Raw genomic sequence first — 22478 nt, forward strand, 5'->3', positions numbered from 1 at the left:
TTCGATAAATAATAGTTTATAGGAACACAAAATATAAAAAAAATTGTCTATCAAAGGAAGTTTTATTTCATGACAATATTCGTGAATAATGCTTTAGTAAAATGTTGAGCACCCCTGAATCATATGTTTTTGTTTATTTACATTGTTTAAAATACCTACCCGATCTGACTATAACTATAAACTACCCCCCTGCCAAATGTCATCTTTATACGTATAAGCGGTTTTCGAGATTTCGTTATGAATGATCTTTCGCATTTATATAATTAAGATAAAAATACACATAACTTCGTTCGTAAGACTCCCGATGGTCCGGGGGACGTGTAGCGATGAATGAAAATCCAACGATTTCACACTCACGCTGTATTTCCCCGTCACCCGCATATCATGGGAGTATCATCAACAAACTTGCCAAGCTACGAGTATACTTCTACATAGGTATCGTTAATTTATCATGATATCTGTGGTGAGTCGGATTGACACAATTCCAAGTAGCCAGTATACATTAACGCCTCCTGAAATCACAATTCGCGTCACGATCCGTGACTATCCCACATTATAAATAAACCAGCGGCCGAACCAAAACAATAATATCGTGGAAAGTTTCCACGAGTCGAGACTAAAACGAGATAGTTGATAGTATACATTTGACCGACTAACCTCTCTTTGAATATCAATAGAAAAACAAACGCCGTTTATCCTGCAGACTATAGGAAACCTTTTGCATACTTAGCTGGAGAGCTGGTAGACATTTTTGAGTGGGTATTTGATGCAAGATAAACACTTGTACTGTTTTAATACAGAACTGGGGACCTGCCCCCGCATAAAGTAAAGTTACAGCGCTGTCACATCGTTTGTTTCCATGGCAACTTCGTTTTTAATAACATGGCTAAAATACACACCACACAAATGTCGACATGCTCTCGGACTAGGTGGGTAGCCCTAGTATACCGTGCACCCCCTCCCCTTCACCGCCAGTCGAGTCACGTTATCAAGCAGCGGCTGTATTAAGGTAGGTAGAGAAGTTTACCGCTTGCCTCAAAAACCCACTCAAAAATGTCGACCAGCTCTCAAAGGTATAGGTATTTACCACCAGTCGGGTCACGTTATCCCGCCACGTGATTCAACGTGCCCGGGCGGTCCAACGCCAACAGCGGCTGTATTAGGGTAGTATCGAAGAGGGACAAGACAAGTTTTCCGCTTGCCTAAAACACCCACCCAAAAATGTCAACCAGCTCTCGTACTAATGTTAGTAGCCTATACAGTGCATACCCCTCCCCCCTTCACCGCCAGTCGAGTCACGTTATCCCGTCACGCGGCTCAATCTTCGCTCAACGTGCCAGTTGCGCAAACATTTGTGTTTTCCATCTCAAAATGTATAATCAATTAAGGAACAACACACACCTACAGGAAACTTCGTAATAATCGTCTGTGACCCAATATGGTAGACCAATAATGAGATTTTTTAATAAGGATTGGATTCCTCTGATAGGAGATTGCAATAACAGAATAAGTGGCATTAACATAAACGATGCACAAAGAAATAGACAAAATATCTATCCCATCCCAGTCCCAGTCCCATCTTTCTCTACAAATAGACAAATTTAACTAATCCAAAAGTGCTCGAAAACTGTTGCCTTAATGAAAAATAAACAAATTTTGATGTTGTATATGAAGAAATAGAAGCTATAAAATAAAATTATTTACTGTCTAACAATATGCCTGTTACTGTTATGTGACGTATATGCAATGTATAAACCGTAATACAGACGTGCAATTTTAACTGAACAGTCGAATTGTTCAGTTAAATAGTACGTGTATAGTGTCCCTCATAAATGTCACGTGTCTCAAACGGTGTAAGAAAAACATCGTGAGGAAACCTGTATACCTGAGAATTTTCTTAAGTCTGCCAATCCGCATTTGGCCAGCGTGGTAGACTATTAGCCTAAGCATTCTCATTCTGGGAGGAAACTCGTGCTCAACAGTGAGCCGAATATGGATTTATAATGATGAGGCACGGTTAAAACTGAACGTATGTAGCGCGGATAAGCATAGGTGTGACTGTTGCTACACTGTCGGCAAAGGAAACTTTATCTTGCACGTGGAAATCGTTACGCAAATTTGTTTTGAAAAGGCTTACATTTGCCACACTGGCTTGCTAATTTCAAAACAATTTACGTAACTAGAGTAATAATACATTGACCTTTTCACAATACTTACGAAAGCAAATCAACCAAGTATGTACCTATGTAGTATGTACCTACAAAATATTTCGATTAAAAAAAAAACAATGACCAATCAAATCAAGTAACTTACATAGCAATTAAGAAAGGCTTGAAAAAACACACACATTTAAAATGGAATTTTTTTCAAAACCGTTCATTTATTAAGCTTTGTTTGTAATAATTAAATTAGTTTATTGCAATAATTAAAGTTAATTAACTAAATAAACACCAAAGAAAACGCACATTATTGTAAAATATACCTCGTTATTGAAATCGAAAGTCTTAGTAACTTTCGATTTAATTTCTACAATTTTTTTCTACAATTTTTTTTTTTATTCTTTACAAGTTAGTCCTTGACTACAATCTCACCTGATGGTAAGTGATGATGCAGTCTAAGATGGAAGCGGGCTAACTTGTTAGGAGGGGGATGAAAATCACCCCTTTCGGTTTCTACACGGCATCGTACCGGAACGCTAAATCGCTTGGCGGTACGTCTTTGCCGGTAGGGTGGTAACTAGCCACGGCCAAAGCCTTCCACCAGCCAGACCTGGACTAATTAAGAAAATCTCAATATGCCCAGCCGGGGATCGAACCCAGGACCTCCGTTTTGTAAATCCACCGCGCATACCACTGCGCCACGGAGGCCGTCAACAAACTCTGAATCAAAATTACTAACATTTTCTCAAGTAACATGAAGAGAGATATATGCTCTCTTGTGTACATTGTGTATGTGTATTGATAAAATAAACACTTGTTTAATTAAATACGACAATCCTCTTAAGTAGGTTAAAAATACATTGTCCTTCATTACCATTTATAACTAATAGCATTAACAACTGAGTCTTAGGGCCATAAATCATTTCTCTATATCTATCTCGCTTGCACTTATGGGTCTTATGGAGCCGTCTAGTGAAGGGTGTAACAATGAAAGACATATTATCGATAAGTAAAGTTTATTATCGTATCTTGTTCACAAAATTAAAAAAATTAACAATATTTGATTTAATATAATACATATTTCATATTATATAATTATTAACTAAATAAAATTAATCTTCATCTGAGTCTTCATCATCAGAATCTTCGTCTTCTGCCAAATTTATTATATATTAGTATCCATAGTGCGCAACGAGTAACACATGAATGTATTTATTTAATTGCAGTAAACACATTTATAGCAAAAAAAATACGCAATGCAATTACATTAGAAACCGACCAATCAGAATCGTCCAAATCATTATTGACTCATCATTAGCACGTGCGCAGGTAGCCGTTTATCGATAATTAGGGTGCGCAGGTAGGCGCGCTGCACATTCCTATCTTTTTTGACTTTTATGACCGGACGACTCAGATGATAATGCGCATACTATAATACAAGTGCCTTAGATAACAAGCGAATCACGACCAAATCGGGTAACAATATCGTGCGCTGAAACCGTAGAATCGACTGAAAGTATCATATAGCGCGACCAGTTTAAGCAGTATAAGGGAGAGCTCACATCTGACATACTGCCAGACTTGTCGGCTTTGGGCCTGGTCTTTAATTGGACGTATTATTATTGGCAAATAATCTCATATGAAGCTTTTTACAGCTGTCCGACATAAATTCTATAGCGTCATATAAAATGTTTTGCTATTAGAACATCCGATTAAATTCAGGGCCCGACACCCGACACGTAGTAACCCAATCTGAGACGTCCTAAAGATCCTTATAATCCTATTAGTTCCTAGTTTAATTTAGCATTTTATATTTGACTCACTGATTCGGTAGTAGGCAGACTAGTTATACCCTATTTCCTAAGACGTAACATCATTGGAATTAGCAGTGCTGTACATACACAAATCAGCCGGGGATTATTTGCTCGTAATTGATAGACTGTTCTCTTGGCTTTCTTCTTTTTTCTTCTCGACTGTCCAGTGTTCTTTCTGCCATCAGTCACCATTACTTTGGTCAGGTGTCATGGTTTATGCGTAAAATATTTGTGAAATCAAAGGCTTGACAACTAGTTATGCCTCAAGTAGCGAACACTAGGCTATACAGCGCATTGTACAACTTTTAACTGTCATGTTCTGTGTAGTCTTCCTCCATTGTAGGCGATGGACAACTTACCATTAAGATGGACAATCTGTTGTCTCAAATCTAAACTAATAATACAAAAGCTGAAGAGTTTGTTTGTTTGTTTGGTTGAACGCTAATCTCAGGAATTACTAGTCCGATTTGAAAAATTCTTTCAATGTTAGATAGCCTATTTATCGAGGAAGGCTATATATTATTCCTGTAATCCTACGGGAACGGGAACCACGCGGGTGAAACCGCGCGGCGTAAAACAGTGAACAGCACAACGCTGCAGTCCACAGCTGACTTCACGTCAGGTGTGCACTCTCCCTAAAGGACTGCAATCCAATTTCGGTTGGCACGTAACAAGACGCCGAGTTACTTTCAAAACTGCCCCAGATGTTGGTTAACGGTAAAGATCATCTCGCGACAGATGCGCGAGCGTTTATTGTGTTAAAGGTAACTGAAAAGGATGACCCGAAACTATAGACAAAGTAGTAGGGCTCAATGTAGTTCGTATGGGGAAGTACTATACTCAGCGGCACTTCATAGATGCAAAAATACGCGGCTTTCCCTGTGGACTCATTACGAACCAGTGTGGAGATGTTTTATTTATAGCGCTTACCATAGATCAACCCGCTAAACTATAGAATATAGATAACTTCAAGCCTCAATAGCTCAGTGGTAAAGGGGCAGGACTCATCACCGAGGTGGTGGTTATATCCCCGTCCGCTAGACTATTGTCGTACCCACTCCTAACAGTCTTTTACGACTAGTTGGGAGGAGAATGGGAATATTGGTCGTATTTAAAAGACATGACAAATATTCTTAAAAAAAAAACTAGGGATGGACGCTGGATGACCGTTGCATGTCCATGCAAGAGGCCTATGTCCAGCAGTGGACGTTCATCGACTGTTAATGATGATGATGATGATGACCCTATTTCCACCATCAAACAGCATTTGCTATGTTTCGATTTGAACTTTGAAGGACATGGTTGTCTCATGAAGATATGGGGACAAAATGTAGACTTTGACAGTCACAAACAACGTCATTTTCTATTTGTAAAAGAATTTTCAAAATCGGTTCAGTAGATCCAGAAGTAACCCCTACAAACACACAAACATTACCTCTTTATAATATTAGCATAGATGGGTTATTTTCTGACCATCAGAATGGTCTTACAGCTTGATCCGTCTGGTACTGGTAAAGTAAAAGTTTTTGGAAATCCATACATGATAATAGCAGCTCTATAAAAACTACTTGTAAAACAAAAGCAAGCTATTAGCATACAATCAATAAACACTACACGTTTATTGACCAAGGTCCACGCTATAGTCGCTTTGCCTCTTGGGAAATCAACAAAATAAATGGTCCTGCTTCAGATATTTATTACACTACTCCGCGTTATGTGAAGTGATTTTCATTTATTTTTAAGAATATTACAATTCTTTTACCAATAGAAAACCACGTTATTTGTGAGTATCATAGGCTATAATTTTTCTCCGCATTCCCGCGGGAATAAGAACTACGCTGGTGAAGAAACCGCGGGGTTCTGCGGTATTAATATTTCTAACGAGTTTACACTTTACGGTTCGAAAATGCTTGTAAACTAAGTCTGTACTTGAAATAAAAGAACTGTCACCACACGCTTTTTGACTTTGGTTTGTAAACCGAACGATTAAGAAAGGCGAGTGAACGATCTAATCTATGACAGCATTGCCAACATCCCCAAATGGCGGGGATTTTTTAAGGACTTGGGATATTTTCTTTCCCACCTTTAGGGAGTTTCCGCTTCTATTTGTAGGGATTTAGAAAAATACGTATTGGCAACGTTAATGTATTATGATGTCAAATTGACAATTATTTGTCACTGTGTTATATATATTTGTTTTGTAATCTAAATCAGTTGCAAAAAACCTCAAAGCTAAGAGTAATTGATTTATGAGAGACAATAGACAAACAAAGACTACGAGTATTTCTCAAATATATCTATCAAACACTTTAACGTCCTGACCGAAGAATAACTGGAGTATGCAAGCTTGGTTTAATAACCGCCCGATATACGCCGTTAACCGGCATATTGGCTGTGTTGAACAGGAAATTTGGACTAAACAGAGTTTAACTTATTTAAAGGGCTATTATGTTTAACGAACGAAATGTGTAACGAACGAACGAAATTTAACGAACGGTATCACCAAGTGTACAATGTTTATTATATACAAAGTATAGGTTTGAAAATCACAGACTCTAGCACACAGCATGACTAAGCAGCATAATATAGGGATATTGGTTCAATTACAGTTCAATTATACGAGGGATAATTGAACTGAGCGCTAAATTCACGCTTCATTAATCATATAACTACACCCCTCAAACCGTCCATGACATGTCGATGTCAGAGGTTATTAAATATTTATTATTCTAGTGCTGCCCAGATTTGATTGAAATGTCAAATGAAATATATCACGGTGCCTTTAGTATTCGGACAACCACTCTTTGAAAATTGCTGTTATATCTATATTTCATGAGAAAATGTTTGAAAAATACTGACATACACATTGTCCGGTGAAAGGCGAAACGGATGTCAGAAATTATAAAGCCCAACGCCTTCAGAGCAGTGGCGTGCATAAGGTTTTAAACTAGTTTATGGATTATACGTATAAAATGGAAAATTCCATCTCCAACACAGGTTCATAATCATCCCAGGGTAGGCAGTTCATTTTCACATCTATGAAATGCACGTCACTGCTTCAGAGAGGATGTCGAATACTAGATGACCAAAAGTGATGACAAAATGGAGATCACAGGTAAAAGATGTATCAAATAAAATGGATAGATTGTGTGAAAGATGTACCTACAAATAATGGAGAAAATATAATGGAGAAAAAAGTGGTTTAGAAGACCCATGAATTAAGTATTGTAGCGCCAAAATATTATAATGGCGAAAGTTTGTGTGTAAGTGTGTGTGTATGTTTGTTCCTCCTTTACGTTGCGGTTACTGAAGCGATTTGGCTGAAAATTGGAATGGAAATAGATTTCACTCTGGATTAAAACATAGACTACTTTTCATCACGGAAAATCCATGGTTCCCGTGGGATTTGTGAAAAACTGAATTCCACGCGGACGAAGTCGCGGGCTTCCGCTAGTTTTACATAATTGCGTTATTATAAGTGTTTATATTGAATGTCACGTTTTAATAACGTAACCACGACGTTATATAAATAAAACTGATACGCAAACCACGTTGTAGTACCTACGAGTACGAGTATGTACTTTTGATTTATTCTTAACTTATCATTTTGACATTGATATTCTTATCAAAATTCGTTCAGTACTCATTACAGTACCAATACATACATAAACATACAAAATTGCTTTTTTAATACTTTCGATTATTAACCAGGGGCGTAGCGCCGTATTAATGATACGAGGTCTCTGGACTACAGGGACCTCTTATTTGTGAAAGCAATTAGTAAAGTGTATACCACAATCCAACTTGATCTTGTGCTTTACGGAAAAAAAACTGTAGAATTTTTACTTCAGAAATGACAAACTTAAAAAAAAATGCCCGGGTAGAACGTGCACCCAAAGATTGGAAATATCATACATAATAGGTTAAGTCACCGTCATATATATTTTAAGCGAGCATTTTTTTTTTTGAGAACACGTTACCCTTCATTTGGGGACACCGACTAATTTTGATACAGGGCTCCTCCAAGGTACGCTACGCCACTGTTGTAAACTCAAACAGTAGAATTCATAGACGTTGTAGGGGCACCCCCAGGGGACCATTCACCCGCTGAGTGTCGCATTCTCAAACGCATAGTTTAAATTCGACACTCAACGGGTGAACGATCCCCTGGGGACGGCCCTACAAAGTCTATGAATTCCACTGTTATAAGATTTGAAGGTTAAAGCGTCACCAGTCTAGAGTTAAAATCATTAAAAACATATTAATCCAACCATGTTTATAACAAACGCGACTTGGATTGAGTTCAAAAGATTCTAAGAAATTCATAGGTTTACTATTGCTTCGAAATTGATTGTTTAGATGTTTTCAAGAATACCGTCTCTATTAAAGTTTAATTTGAAATTGTTTAAACATACTAGCGGACGGTTGATCATTTTAATCTGTTGCGTAATTTAAAAGATTTTGTTTTGTTTTATGTACGAGTTAGAAAAAGATTCTTTTCCGATCATGATACAGCATAGACCCCGTTAACGTGGTAAACCGAGTTAAAAAGTAGCCTGAGTTCTACCCCGACTATATAACTATGTTAATTTTCATCCAGATTCGTCCAGCCTTTCTGGAGTTATAATTGGGAAATAGAAGGGTTTAACTAGCCCGAGTTTGTTTATTTATTTTTACAACGATTTGAGTTTTATCTATAAAAACTCTGAAAAAACTGGTTTGTTTTTTTATAATGTCATTCTAGTGTATTTTTTTTGTTTAGACAGTAATAATAGCTATACAGGGATTCGCTGGATGTAGGCGGCACAGGATCGTGATGTTTGGAAGTCCGTACAAAAGGCCTATGTCCTGCAGTGGACGTTCATCGGCTGATACGATTATGATGATTATGATACACCGGCTATTATAAAACGGCTATTTGATCATGGGTTACATTCTAAGGCTAAGGTTTATTTCACTACGGCTTTCCATCATAACACAAACATCCATAAAAATCCTGCCTTCCGAACCGGTGGTAGAATCATTACAAATGGACATACCTGATGTTTCAAAAATGCTTGAATGAACTTTGAATTTTGAACAGTTACAAGATAGTTCAATTACAAAACCACATGGCATTAGTTTATTTTAATATTCTAAGGTGTTGTTAAGTTGGTTGAGTAAAACATTAACCGGCTATTAACATTATAATGAGCATTGAGCACACAAAACATATCCAACCGGTCGGGCGGGTCGACCGGTCACCACGACACCTACGCTAAAAAGAGTTTCAACAGAGCGTCACGTGGTTTTTTGAGAATCCATCGTTTACTCATCACACAACCAAAGTGAACTGTGTAAACAACGTGGTATATTTGTAAGAACTAACAGACGCTCCGCGGTTTTACCCGCGTGCTTCACGTTCTTGTTGGAATATGGGGATAAAATATAGCCATAACCAGAGGCGTCTTTACCTAGTGCCCGGGCGCCGCGATCTCAAGGGCGCCACTCGCCGCGCGGGTTATATCAGCGGGTACAAATGGTACAAAATGAAAAATTCCTCCTCCAATACAGTTACGTAATGTATCTTTAAGGTATACATTGAGTTTATGCATCTGTGAAGTACACGGCATTGGGTTATATGGGTAATAGAGGGCGCTAGGGTAGATTATGATTGCACCCGGGCGCTACTTGAGCCAGAGGCGCCTCTGCCTATGACACTGACAAATAACGAGGCTTACTAGTGCTAAAAAGAGTTTTCAAAATCGGTGCAGAAATTACCCCTTTCAATACCACAAACTTCACCTCTTTATAATATTCGTATAGATTTAAAAACTACAAAAAAACCATAGTCGGACTGAACAACGAATGGTCATGGCGTCTTAGACCCGTCTGTTGGACTATCGATGGGACTTCTTATGTTAATTCATCTCTTTAAAGTTCCCTTAAGAGCCGTTCGGCCCATCTACTCTGCTTCTGCCTTTGGGCTTCTGTCTATATCATATGTAAATTATGGTCTAGAATTGCAATAAATTTTTAAGACTGGCAAAGTCCAGCTACAATACCTACCTAGCGAGCACCTACGCTCAAAAACGTTTCAACACAGCGCCACACCATTTTTTGAGAATCCACAGTTTATTCAACATAAAACATTGCAGCCCACACTGAGCAACAAACAGCCTAGGTTAAATGTATTTGAATATGTACAAAAAAACTACATTTGCAAAGTATGTTATCACAGGGACGTTAAACCGCAGACGTATTTATCTCTTCAACCGCGATAACTTGCCTTCTTATCTTCATTGATAGGGTACAGAAGGTTTGACATTTTTAACTATATTATTATTCAGAAAAACTTGAGAATTAATTAATGCAATAACAATAGTAAGACAAGATGCGGCCTAGTGGAACACGCTTGCCTAAAAGTCTTTTACACCACGTCACAGAAAACATATGTACAAGTATGTATGTATGTATGTATGTACAAGTATGTATGACCACGTTGTAACTAGTAAAAAGTTGTAGCACGAAAGTAAGATGTTGGTGGGATTATTTAATAAGGTAATCTACTCTACGGAGAAGGCGACGTATAAATAGGAGCTTTTCCAATTACAGTTAAAAAATATCAGTTATAGGACTACAAGTTAGAAACGAAGACTTCTTGATTTATTTCTTTATGAGATGGCTCAAAAACAGCGGGCGAAGGAGTGGACTATGCTCGTAGTATCTGTACATGATCGAATCAGAAATCAGATGAGCTACTAGTCCGAGTTTCGAATTCATCTCTATCTTTCTCTTTCTATAGTGCTCTGTTAAACAGAGAGAGAGAGAGAGAGAGATGAATACTCGGACTAGCGAATTATTCAAAACATCGTTACAGAATAGCCACCCAGCAAAGTTATCGACAAAGTGTCGCGATGTTAAAGTGGCAATAGTGGTCAACTATATACCACTATTGGCAGTTTAACATTGCATTTTAGATCCCAACGTCATCGAAGAGCCGATCATCATCATTTCATCGATTGACGTTGGGATCTAAAAGTGCTGAAATGGCGACCTACTGATATATATATATTATATTGCGGTTCAAGACTGTGGTGTTTGAAAGTCTTTACAAGAGCAGCAGTGGACATTCATGCTAACGATGATTCCATGTCTCTATTGTCCCTAAAGAAGTTCTCACCCCAAACTGAGAGTAGGTAGACTAAGTACCTTGCAGTGAGCGAAGTGTGCTGTGCTGTGGCGGCGCGGGCGGCTGGTGCGGCTAGCGGGTGCGAGCGGACTCAGCACGCGCTGCTTGGCTGGCTGAGCCGGCGACAGTGCCGGCAGGTGGCGGGGCTCGAGCTGACTGGTGATATACTGCGTCTGCTCCGGGCACATGACATGCATTCCCTGCACAACAAACGGAAACACATTAGAAACTAATTCATTGGTCCTGTAGTTAACCAATTGGCCAGTTACAGATTAAGAGTGTCTGGGTTTCTGGGTTTAATCGGGCAAAAAATCTCATTAGCAGATCGGAGTTGGAAAGTCGGTTACCGAAACACGTTATGCTTAGATGCAAAGGTGGTGGAAAAGGCCCAGAAAAAGAAGAAGAGTTGACATTGTGATTTTCGTTAACAATTCGTTATTGTTTAGATGTTAATTAATATTAGTTTGTAATAGACCAAAGTCAGTCAATAGGCCAATTGATAATGATCGTTGTAATCCTAAGCATACCAACTCGCTTTGTAGACGAAGATTAATAAAGGATATATTAAGTTGTCATATGGCGAATCATATAGGCATTAAATCATTCATTAAACATCATGCTAAAAGAAGTCACAATCAACCGGCTGGCTGGCCTTTGGCTGGTGGGAGGCTTCGGCCGTGGCTAGTTACCACCCTACCGACAAAGACGTACCGCCAAGCGATTTAGCGTTCCGGTACGATGTCGTGTAGTAACCGAAAGGAGTATGGATTTTCATCCTCCTCCTAAGAAGTTAGCCCGCTTCCATCTTAGGCTAACTTGTAAAGAAAAAAAAAATCCGCCAGTTAGAAGAACTAAACAAAAAGGTTTTATACCTACTATCATAACCAAAATAAACGCGAACAGAAAATTAATGGCACAATAAAAGGTCAACTATCCATCTACTCTAGACAGTTAATAATCACCACTCCCAACAACTAATGGCGGCCAGTAAGAAACTGATCAATTTTAATAATTTCGACCGACGGAACAGTGAACACCGGCTCCAGTTAATTCCGTGGAAAGCGTCGTAAAATCGAGTTTTCATTTACTAAGAGCTGTCATTATGGTGAAGCATGTCACCCGTACCCCAAATTCCTTGGTTAAAGAGGACGCCGTGCAGAAAATAGATTTTTGCTTGGTAGAGTATTAATAATAAATATATCGTAAAAAAGATTTAAAACGTTTGTGATCTTTTTATTAATAACCTCCATGAAATTATTAATTACACTCTCGATCAAGTCATCAATATTCTCTTTCAGTGCGCTTTAATTTGAGACCCCACCTGAAGTATACTTGCAAACATTCAGTTATTCTTCCCCACTTTCACCCCCCACAACTTTTAAACAGCTTAACCGATTTTCATTAAACATGTCTAAGAACATTCGCACATAAGTCACCTTTTATACAAAACAAATTAGATCCATTAGGGAGTTATGATGCCTCAGACAGATAGTCACGTCAAACTTATAACACATCTCTTTTGCGTCATTGATAATAAAAAGCAGACCTGATCAAACTTCGCTTTAACTAACTGAACACTTCCTTCTTCCCTAACCCAATCGTACCCTTTAATAAACAGTATCCTATGTCCGTCTTCTATTCTTTTAGACTACTTAGCAGACGCACTGCGGTTTAAGTCGCGGAGTGGCGTTCTCGCAAGATTACGTATATACAGTCTGCGTTACTAGCTGATAATATAGCTTTACATTGTATATTATAGTTTCGAAATTAGTCGCACATGCTCTAACGTCACGTATTCGTTCGTTTTGCTTAAGGGCTTAAAGACTGAACTGAGATAAATTAGATCGTAATCAAGCGATAACTTGTCGCTGAATAGAAAAATATACAGTATACACACAAATTTTTTGACGGCCTCCGTGGCGCAGTGATATGCGCGGTGGATTTAATGACGGAGGTCCTGGGTTCGATCCCCGGCCGGGCCGATTGAGGTTTTCTTAATTGTTCCAGGTCTAGCTGGTGGGAGGCTTCGGCCGTGGCTAGTTACCACCCTACCGACAAAGACGTACCGCCAAGCGATTTAGCGTTCCGGTACGATGTCGTGCAGAAACCGAAAGGAGTGTGGATTTTCATCCTCCTCCTAACAAGTTAGCCCGCTTCCATCTTAGATTACATCATCACTTACCATCAGGTGAGATTGTAGTCAAGGGCTAACTTGTAAAAGAATAAAAAAAAAAATGCTCAATATGATATTATTTCGTAAATATCAGAAACCCGAGCAGTGCCACACAATCTAGACTTACACTGAAACCTGACTCAAGTGGACTCGCCGGGCTTTAACCGACTCGGAGGTGAAATCCGCTTATCTGTACCAATGTAACGAAGGTGAAGCGTTTGTTTGTCTGTTCACTTATATCCAAAACTTCAAGTATTATTAGAAAATTACTCTTTTGCGTTTCGCAGATCATTGCGGATGCGTAAGGCCTTTTAAAACGATTTGTTTAATAATTTTGATTTTTAAAATTAAAATCAAAATTTTGGTAAACAGGTCTGGTACAAGGCATGTAGAATAGTCAGAAATAATATTTATATTCATAATCATAATAATGCAATTTATTGCAAGTGATATTCATGGTGAGTCAGACAAAACTATGAAATAGTGGGAGGCGTTTTCCTTGGAAGCCATCTGAAAATTGTCCATTAGGTTACCAATTAATTTGAAATATCGTCCTTAATCCAATATTTTTCATTTTATAAACAAACCAACAACCAACTTTAATTATACATATAATGATTTATTTATTTTGCTATCATCCGCGAAAAGTCGACGAACCCATGCGACAACGTCATCCAGGTCCGACAAAATATACCTACAACGTGCAATTGCAAAACTTACTTTGCAATTGCACGTTGTAGAGTCAACATCTCCTGAGGATGCTCCGGTTTCGGGGTGAAACGTACGTAGAGAGTATTTTGTCGGACCTGGGTGACGTTGTCGCATGGGTTCGTCGACTTTTCGCGGATGATAGCAAAATAAATAAATCATTATACATATAATCATGATGAACTTCCGCAAAGTAACGCCTGCTTCTATCCAATAACCAACTTTATACTTTGTATGGCCTGATTTAGAGAGCATAAACTTAGAATTCACGCAAAGCCAAAAGTAAAAGTTAGTGTAAGCCATAAATCCAGACAGCCAGAACTTGTTAGGCTGCGGCAATACTAGACATAGAAACACTAGACGATACAGACTTGCGTAGTTACTCGTTAGCCGTGACTGTGCGGGGGATTGTATAAATAACCTGATGTACTACACATGCGTTGCATGCTGTAGAAAAGAAACCGTATGGTATAGAATGGAAAAGTTCTAATTCCATTCTGTACCAATATTAAAAAAAAGAAAAGTTTTTTTTTATATTCTTTACAAGTTAGCCCTTGACTACAATCTCACCTGCGGCCCTAATATGTATCTCAGTGTACTATTCAAACCATAAGTCACTACATCAATTTTCGTCGCATTTTCGTTTTTGTGATCATCTAATATAGTTATTCCAACGAAAATACCTTGACTACGACATTTTACATCAAGTGGCAATGATGTTTTGTTTTAACAATCGTCTAAAACGAATATTTCAACAAACGTAAATGTCAGATTTCCGTTAAAATAACTTTAAGTACTACCTACTACTACCATTAATAGACTAATAGTACTTTACGTAAAATAACGATTATTGTGTAATTTCGTTGAAAACACAATAATAGATGATTGCAAAAATGAAAATACGATGAAAAACGATGTAGTGACTTACTACTTGAATGGTACACCGAGTTATATAATAACCCTGCTGATTGTAAGTGATGATACAGTCTAAGATGGAAGCGGGTTAACTTGTTAGGAGGAGGATAAAAATCCACACTCCTTTCGGTTTCTACACGACATCGTACCTGAACGCCAAATCGCTTGGCGGTACGTCTTTGCCGATAGGGTGGTAACTAGCCACGGCCGAAGCCTCCCACCAGCCATACCTGGACCAATTAAGAAAATCTCAATCTGCCCAGCTAGGGATCGAACCCAGGAGCTCCGTTTCAGTAAATCCACCCCGCATACCACTGCGTCACAGAGGCCGTCGAATATTGTATGGGCAATTACTGGATCTACTTTAATCGATTTTGAACATTCTTCCACCAATAGAAAGTCACGTTATTTGTGCGTATCTTATGCTACATTTTATATCAGTATTCTCACGGGAACGGGAACTATGCAGTGAAATCGCGGGGCGTTGGCTAGTATTATATTTGCATGTATAAAAATGCAACATATAAGTAAATAACCGTATTTTTATGGATAGTATAGACATTACAATGAAAGAAGATACGTGTGTAAAAGGAGTTATAAACGAGTTTGAAACTTTTAGCTTAAATATAAAATCACAAAGGTGTGGTCCTCCCAGGCTCTGAATTTATGACTTTTTCAATATCATGGCCCCTATGACTCGGCTAAGGTAACTGTTTTTACCCACGTGTCTGGAGGCAATATATTACAATGCATTTCATCTGCAAATGAGGGTAAGGTATATTTATCTCCATTCGGGGATATGCGACTTTCTAGAGCGCTCGCTGAGTTACGTGGTACGTGCACTGAGCGAAATTTAATTAAATCTTGCATATTATCCTGATGATATACTTACTCTACATAAGCACACAGTTTAAGCAGCAGATAACTTATTTATATGTATAACACAATACATATTTTACCAAGAGTAAACGCGAAAATTTGTATGGATATTAGTTATTCTCTTTAATTTGAAAGAACTACTTTAATGGCCTAGGCATTAACTAAATTGAAACGATTGCAAAAAATGTAACGATTCATTCATAAAAACAGCAATGTATGAAAAATGGTCGGTCTCCTTTTCGCTACCACTTTAGATATTTCTAAACAAACGTAGCATAATGACCCGACGAACAATACCCTAGTCTGGCATTATCTCGCTCATCTAACTTTCTAAACCAAATTGCGTAGGTGACCCGTGCGGCACTATAATGAGCGGTGGATTACTTAGGTAGTTTAGATTGTCTTTGAAGCATAAATAGTGTTGCCAGGTCGAGTGTATTTTAGAACAGAATGGTTTAAATAATGAGGAATATAATATGGCTACAGATATGTTTAGTTAGATATTTTTATTGGACAGTTAATTTTTTTTTCAGGGATATAAAGTATTCTATATCTGTTTTTAAATATGCAACCTACTAGTATATTGAGATTCCCACCTACTAGATTATTATGGTACCCACTCCTAACAGCCTTTTCGACTAATTACAGAGGAGTCAATCAATATGGTGTGTGTATGTTTGTTACTTCGTCACGCCGCAACTACTAAACCGATTTGGCTGAAATTTTAAATGGGAATAGAATATACCCTCGACTAACACATACGCTATTTTATCCCGAAAAAAACCATAATTACCGCGGAATTTGTGAAAAATATAATTTCATGCAAAAGGAGTCGCAAACTTGTGGAAAAAGAAAAAGAAAAAATAATTAAAATTTCAATATGTGTACTGTGGTATGCATATCATAGGTGCAAAAATGCTCTACCTATCCGGACCCATTACGAACCCGTATTCGAACAGGAGTTTTAACTTTTTAACCGACTTCAAAAAAAAGGAGGAGTTTTCTCAATTCGACCGTATATATTATAGTACCCTAGTTATAAACCTTGTGCACGCCACGCGATAACTCCAGTCTGCCTCTAGTTCAGTTACTCGCTCCACCGGTACAGTGTCGCAGGGTCAAGCGTTGGCAGGCGAGACTCGTCGAGGTCGGACCCGGTCGTGAAATGTCGCGCACCGTTACCCGCCCGCCGCGAGAGTGTAGCGGCCCATTGTGTTCACGCAATGCGAAAAGCAATATGGCGACACAGACGATAGCTAGTACATATAGATTGAGATACTATGATACTCAGATATAGTTAGGCTAGTGAAGGTGAAGACTGAAGTCGCCTGGCAAATTAAAAAAAAAAATCGAAGGGCATTTCCAAAATTATAGTGCAAATATTAGAACTGTTTATGAATTTTTTTTATATGTACGACGTACGTAGTTCATAATGTTTCACACATATGCGTTTTTTACATTTAATTGATTATGAAACACGGCTAAAACTCACGTGATATTAGGTCGGAGTATGCCCGACTAGTTTCTAACCCATACGGGGCCCTTAGTCATGAGCTGGTTCTAGCATCGCGGCACGATCCAAACTGCGAAGCGGCTGCGCGACGCGCTGCTGCACGCATTGCACGCGCGGAGAGGGGTTGAGTGGTGGGGAGTGAAGGTTCCGTTACACTCTCCGACGGTTCATTAATGTCATCTTCATTACACTCGTCTTCTTGTAAGCAAACCGAACTAACGCTATCTTGTTCCAAGTTTGTTGTATGTGACAATGAAAGAAATAGCGGTTTCCACGCTGTGGGCAGCAACCATCCATGATCCCGATTAAAAAATAAAAAATAATAAAATTCTAAAATTTTTTACATTTGTTTAATTTTTTTTTTATTTCCTGTAGGTACGATTTCAAGCCAAACTCTACCTTATTTTATGAAAGATGAAAACTTTTCAACCCATGTTCCCACCATTAAAATTTTAAATTATCAATCAGTATGCATACTAGCAATAACTCCAGTCTGCCTCTAGTTCAGTTACTCGCTCCACCGGTACAGTGTCGCACGTTGGCAGGCGAGACTCGGTGAGGTCGGACCCGGTCGTGAAATGTCGCGCACCGTTACCCGCCCGCCGCGAGAGTGTAGCGGCCTATTGTATTCACGCAATGCGAAAAACACATGGCGATGGATAATGGCGAACAACGCAATGGATAGCAAGTGCATATAGGGCGATAGCCTGCGTTTGCTACATAGCTCATTTTATGAAGATTGAAAGCTGTTAACACTACCATAGATAAGTACGGTGGCGTGTATAAGGTTTGAAAGTAGGGTAGGCACTCTAAGTTATTATGTATCTCGGTGTACTATTCAATTAATGAGTCACTCAATCGTTTTTCATAGTATTTTCGTTTTAGTGATCATCTAAAATAGTTATTTCAACGATATAACCTTGACAGCATTTTACATTAAATCGTAATGATTTTTAGTTTCTATGATCATCTAACATGATTATTTTAACGGAATTACGTAAATACAAGCAAGTTTTTCGTAAAAATAACGTTACTATCAATCAGCTACTACCACGACTATACTAATTTTACTTTACGTAAAATCATGATAATCATGAAATTTCGTTAAAAACACAATGTTAGATTATTTCAAAAACGAAAATATCATGAGAAAGTTCTACAAAAAAGCTTTTATGTATTTTTCGACGGATTGACGCGAAAATAAATACATACTTGCGGCTAGAGATATGATTTCTCATAATATATGGAGGAATCACACATATATTAAAAAAGACAAAAGTATGTAAGTGTATGTTTGTCCCTCTTTTGCTCTGAGACTACTGAAGAGATTTGGCTGAAAGTTGGTATGGAAATAGATTTTATTCTGGATTAACACATAGGCTACTTACGTCCTGAAAAATTTGTTTATTTAAGGGTCTGGCCATTATAGACTTGTCTGATACTGCTATGGCTTTTTCTATACTATAAGTAGCGAGTAAATCTTACGTAACGAGCAATAGATTCTTTGATAGTAAAAAAGTAGCCTATGTGATAATGTATCTCTATTCCATATTTTAAAGCCAAATCCATTCAATAGTTATTATGTAATAGAGTAACAAACATCCATAATATTTCTGTAATTTATAATATTAATACATATACTTCATTTAGTCTTAGTGGGATAGTGAACCGAGTGGTTCTTCCCACAGATCAAGACAACTGTGTCAGAATAACGTCAGATGTCAGTGATAATAATAGACTAATGATGTGCTCTCGTGAGATGCCGTGGGGAAAGTAAATGCTTGGGGCAATAAACCAAGTCAGCTCACTTAGTTACCAGTTTGCATTGTTGCTATATCTTCCTATACTACTTTTAGCTAATTTTCTTTAACAACAATACAATGTAAAGAAAATTGAAGTGTTTGTCTGTGATTTAATAATAACTGTTTTCAAGTTATTTATAGGTTTGACTTCTAAAATTGTTGTCTAACTGTCTGTTTGTCCTATTTTAGAATATCTGAAAATATTTTGGGACACTGGAATGGACACATAAATGGGACACTGGAAGATATTGAGATGGTGGTTATTGAGCAATATACAGTAGTAAAGAAAATGAAATGAAATGAAAATGAAATGAAATGAAAAATGAAAATATACTTTATTGTACACCACACAGAAACATACGATACAGAAAAATAATGGTAAATAAAGGTAGTATTTTAAGGGATAGGTTTCCATGTGAAAAGTCACTGGCATCAGCTAGTAAATGAAAATGTAAATTATATAGACGATAATAGCTGTGCCCCACAGTTTTACTCATACAAGTCTTATTTCCGAGTTTGTTGTAGGCTCTGCATCCCTTGTAACTTTTATTTTAAATTTTTGACTTTAATTACCACCATCAAATCACAACATAACTTCACATTTCATAAGTGCTTGTAAACTAAGCCGAAATGAAATAAATGAATTTTGATCGATTGATTGATAAATAAATAAAATAAACATCAGGAGGCAGATAAGTGTTTCCTTTGCCCTTTAGCAGTCTGTCAAAATACAGAGAATGATTTTCAGCGCCTAACCTACCTAACTATGATAAATTTACTTAACTATAACATAATTGCCTGCAATCTTAAGTTGCAGTAGAGTCTCTACAAACTTGACATTTCAAACATGACATTATATTGAGATTTTACGATTGCCTATATCAAATATTTCTATCAAGATAGGTAGTTTAAAAAACATAAATCAAAATAGTTGAAACTGCTGGCATAATCATGTTTAGTTATTCTATGAACTCTACAATTAAAACAATAACACTGTTACTGTTTTGCAATTAAATTTAAAATGTAAGTAGGTATAATCTTTAATAAATCATCATCATCATCATCATCATCATCATCATCATCATCATCATCATCATCATCATCATCATCATCATCATCATCATCATCATCATCATCATCATCATCATATCATCATAAAATTATGAAATCACTTGGTATAGGTACATAGATGAATTTTGGCAGGGAGGTAATTTATAGTTAGTAGATGTCACAGGCGACAGGGCCATGTTAAGGAAGATAAAGGGCTAACAAATATGTGGGCAATCATTATACTAAAGCCATATTAAATGTGCACTGTTTACCAACAAACAAATTAAAAATACAGTATAAATAGCTTGTTAATTCATACCTAATAATAATTATAATTAAATTGTTCTTATATTAATGCAAATACATTTGATTAATAAGCTTAGAACAATTACATATGATTAATATATTTTGTATAACATTTTATAGTGAACATTAATTTTAAAATAAATAAGTTGTTCACATGGATTAACTAACTTCATTTGTAATTTGTTTGTTATTAAACAGTGCATATTGAGTATGGTTTTAATATAGTTTCACATACTCTGCTTGTTGGGTTAAAGTATTATTCCCTAATGAAATAATTTTATCTCTAGCAATTTTATTGCTTCTTATTGGAATATCAGATGATTGTTCAAGTAAAAAGTGCTATAAAATATACATTTGCAATATTTTTAATAAATAAAATCCTTCTACTTTGTCCAATTGTTTATCATACGACTTAATATGATAAAATAAAGGATAAAGTTTGTGTCATTTATTTAATTCCTTCTGGATTTATGAGGGCTATAAAATACCTATACATTTTGTTGAAGTTTTAAATACAATAAAATATTTAAAAAATACTAAAAGAATTTATAACTGTAGTTTTGAAAGGTGTGATAATTTATATTCTTTTGACAAATTTAAAGATTTTGTAATTAGATTATTTAAACTAAATTACAAATTCAAGTTTCAGTAAGTGTTAAGAGTGAAATAAAAATGAATCCAACAAGATTATGTACCAAAATAAACAAAGTATGGTTATAATTGTAGGTATCAAATAGTAAACATATGATTCGCCGCATGACAAATAGAAACATTAGGTACGTCAGCACAACGTAAATAAATCTACAATTCGAGGTAAAGCCTCGATAAAAACGACGCAAGAATAGTTCCACAATTCCTTGACGTCGCAAACGGCTTCGTTGTTATTAGAAATCACACGTAGCAACTACGAGTGAGCGGTATGCTCTGATATCGCCTCCATAGAAAGCAATAAACGACGCCGCGATTCAGTGGGAACCAGTTATTTTCCACAGGACTTTCGCACACAAAATTGTAGCTAACAATACTCCTTACCTTACAAAGATAACCTTCTGTCTGTATGATCCCACTATCATGCTGGAGAGGCAAATGAAAGCGGACAAAGGGTCCTTCAAAACACAGCCATTTTGAAACCGACCATACAAAATGTTACGTGTTCCACGACCGTACTAATTGTTAATCGAAATTCAGGCGTAAAATCATCCGTTTGCACTCATTTTGGTTTTGTAGCACAGTAAAAACTTACACTAAACATTTCACACACTTTTATGTACGATTTCACTTCATACTTTCGCACACACCCGTACACGTCGCACAGTCCGTCAAACGAAAGGCGACGAACTCACACGAATGGCGCTGCTAATCGCGATGGCGGAGTCCGAACGGGCGACGGAAAAATAATAGCTGTGTTGCCAGAATCACGTTCAAAACTTCTACTATTGTAATGACAATGACACTGTTTTTTTTGTATATCTTGTTAAAATACAATGCAAATGCAAATAAAAGCTATTAACTTTTCAAAACTTTCGTTGATATACTAAATGAACTTTTTATACTTTTATTTTAAATTTAGTACATGTAAAACACTTAAATTAATTAATAAATTAAAAATAATATGTTGCAGGGGTATACCGTCTTTTTTTGCTCTTATTTATTTATTCGTCCTTTATTAAATTTCTAAGAATCTAAGAATGTTAATAAAAAACAAAATAACACACAAAACACTTTTAAAAATTTATAATAAATTACTGTCTATTATTATTAATAGTCATTAACCTAAAGCTCACTGCTGAGTACGAGTCTCCTATTACAATCAAATAGGCCAATAGCCCACGCTGGCCCAGTACAACTTAACACATGTAGAGAATAAGAAAAATTCTCAAGTATGAAGGTTTCCTCACGATGTTTGTCCTTCACCGTTGCAACGCGTGATATTTAATTTTTAAAATGTACAAAACTGAAAGTTGGAGGTATATGCCCCGGACCAGATT

Source organism: Bicyclus anynana, chromosome 23 (assembly GCF_947172395.1).
Source record: "Bicyclus anynana chromosome 23, ilBicAnyn1.1, whole genome shotgun sequence".
In the NCBI taxonomy this organism is placed as follows: Eukaryota; Metazoa; Arthropoda; class Insecta; order Lepidoptera; family Nymphalidae; genus Bicyclus; species Bicyclus anynana.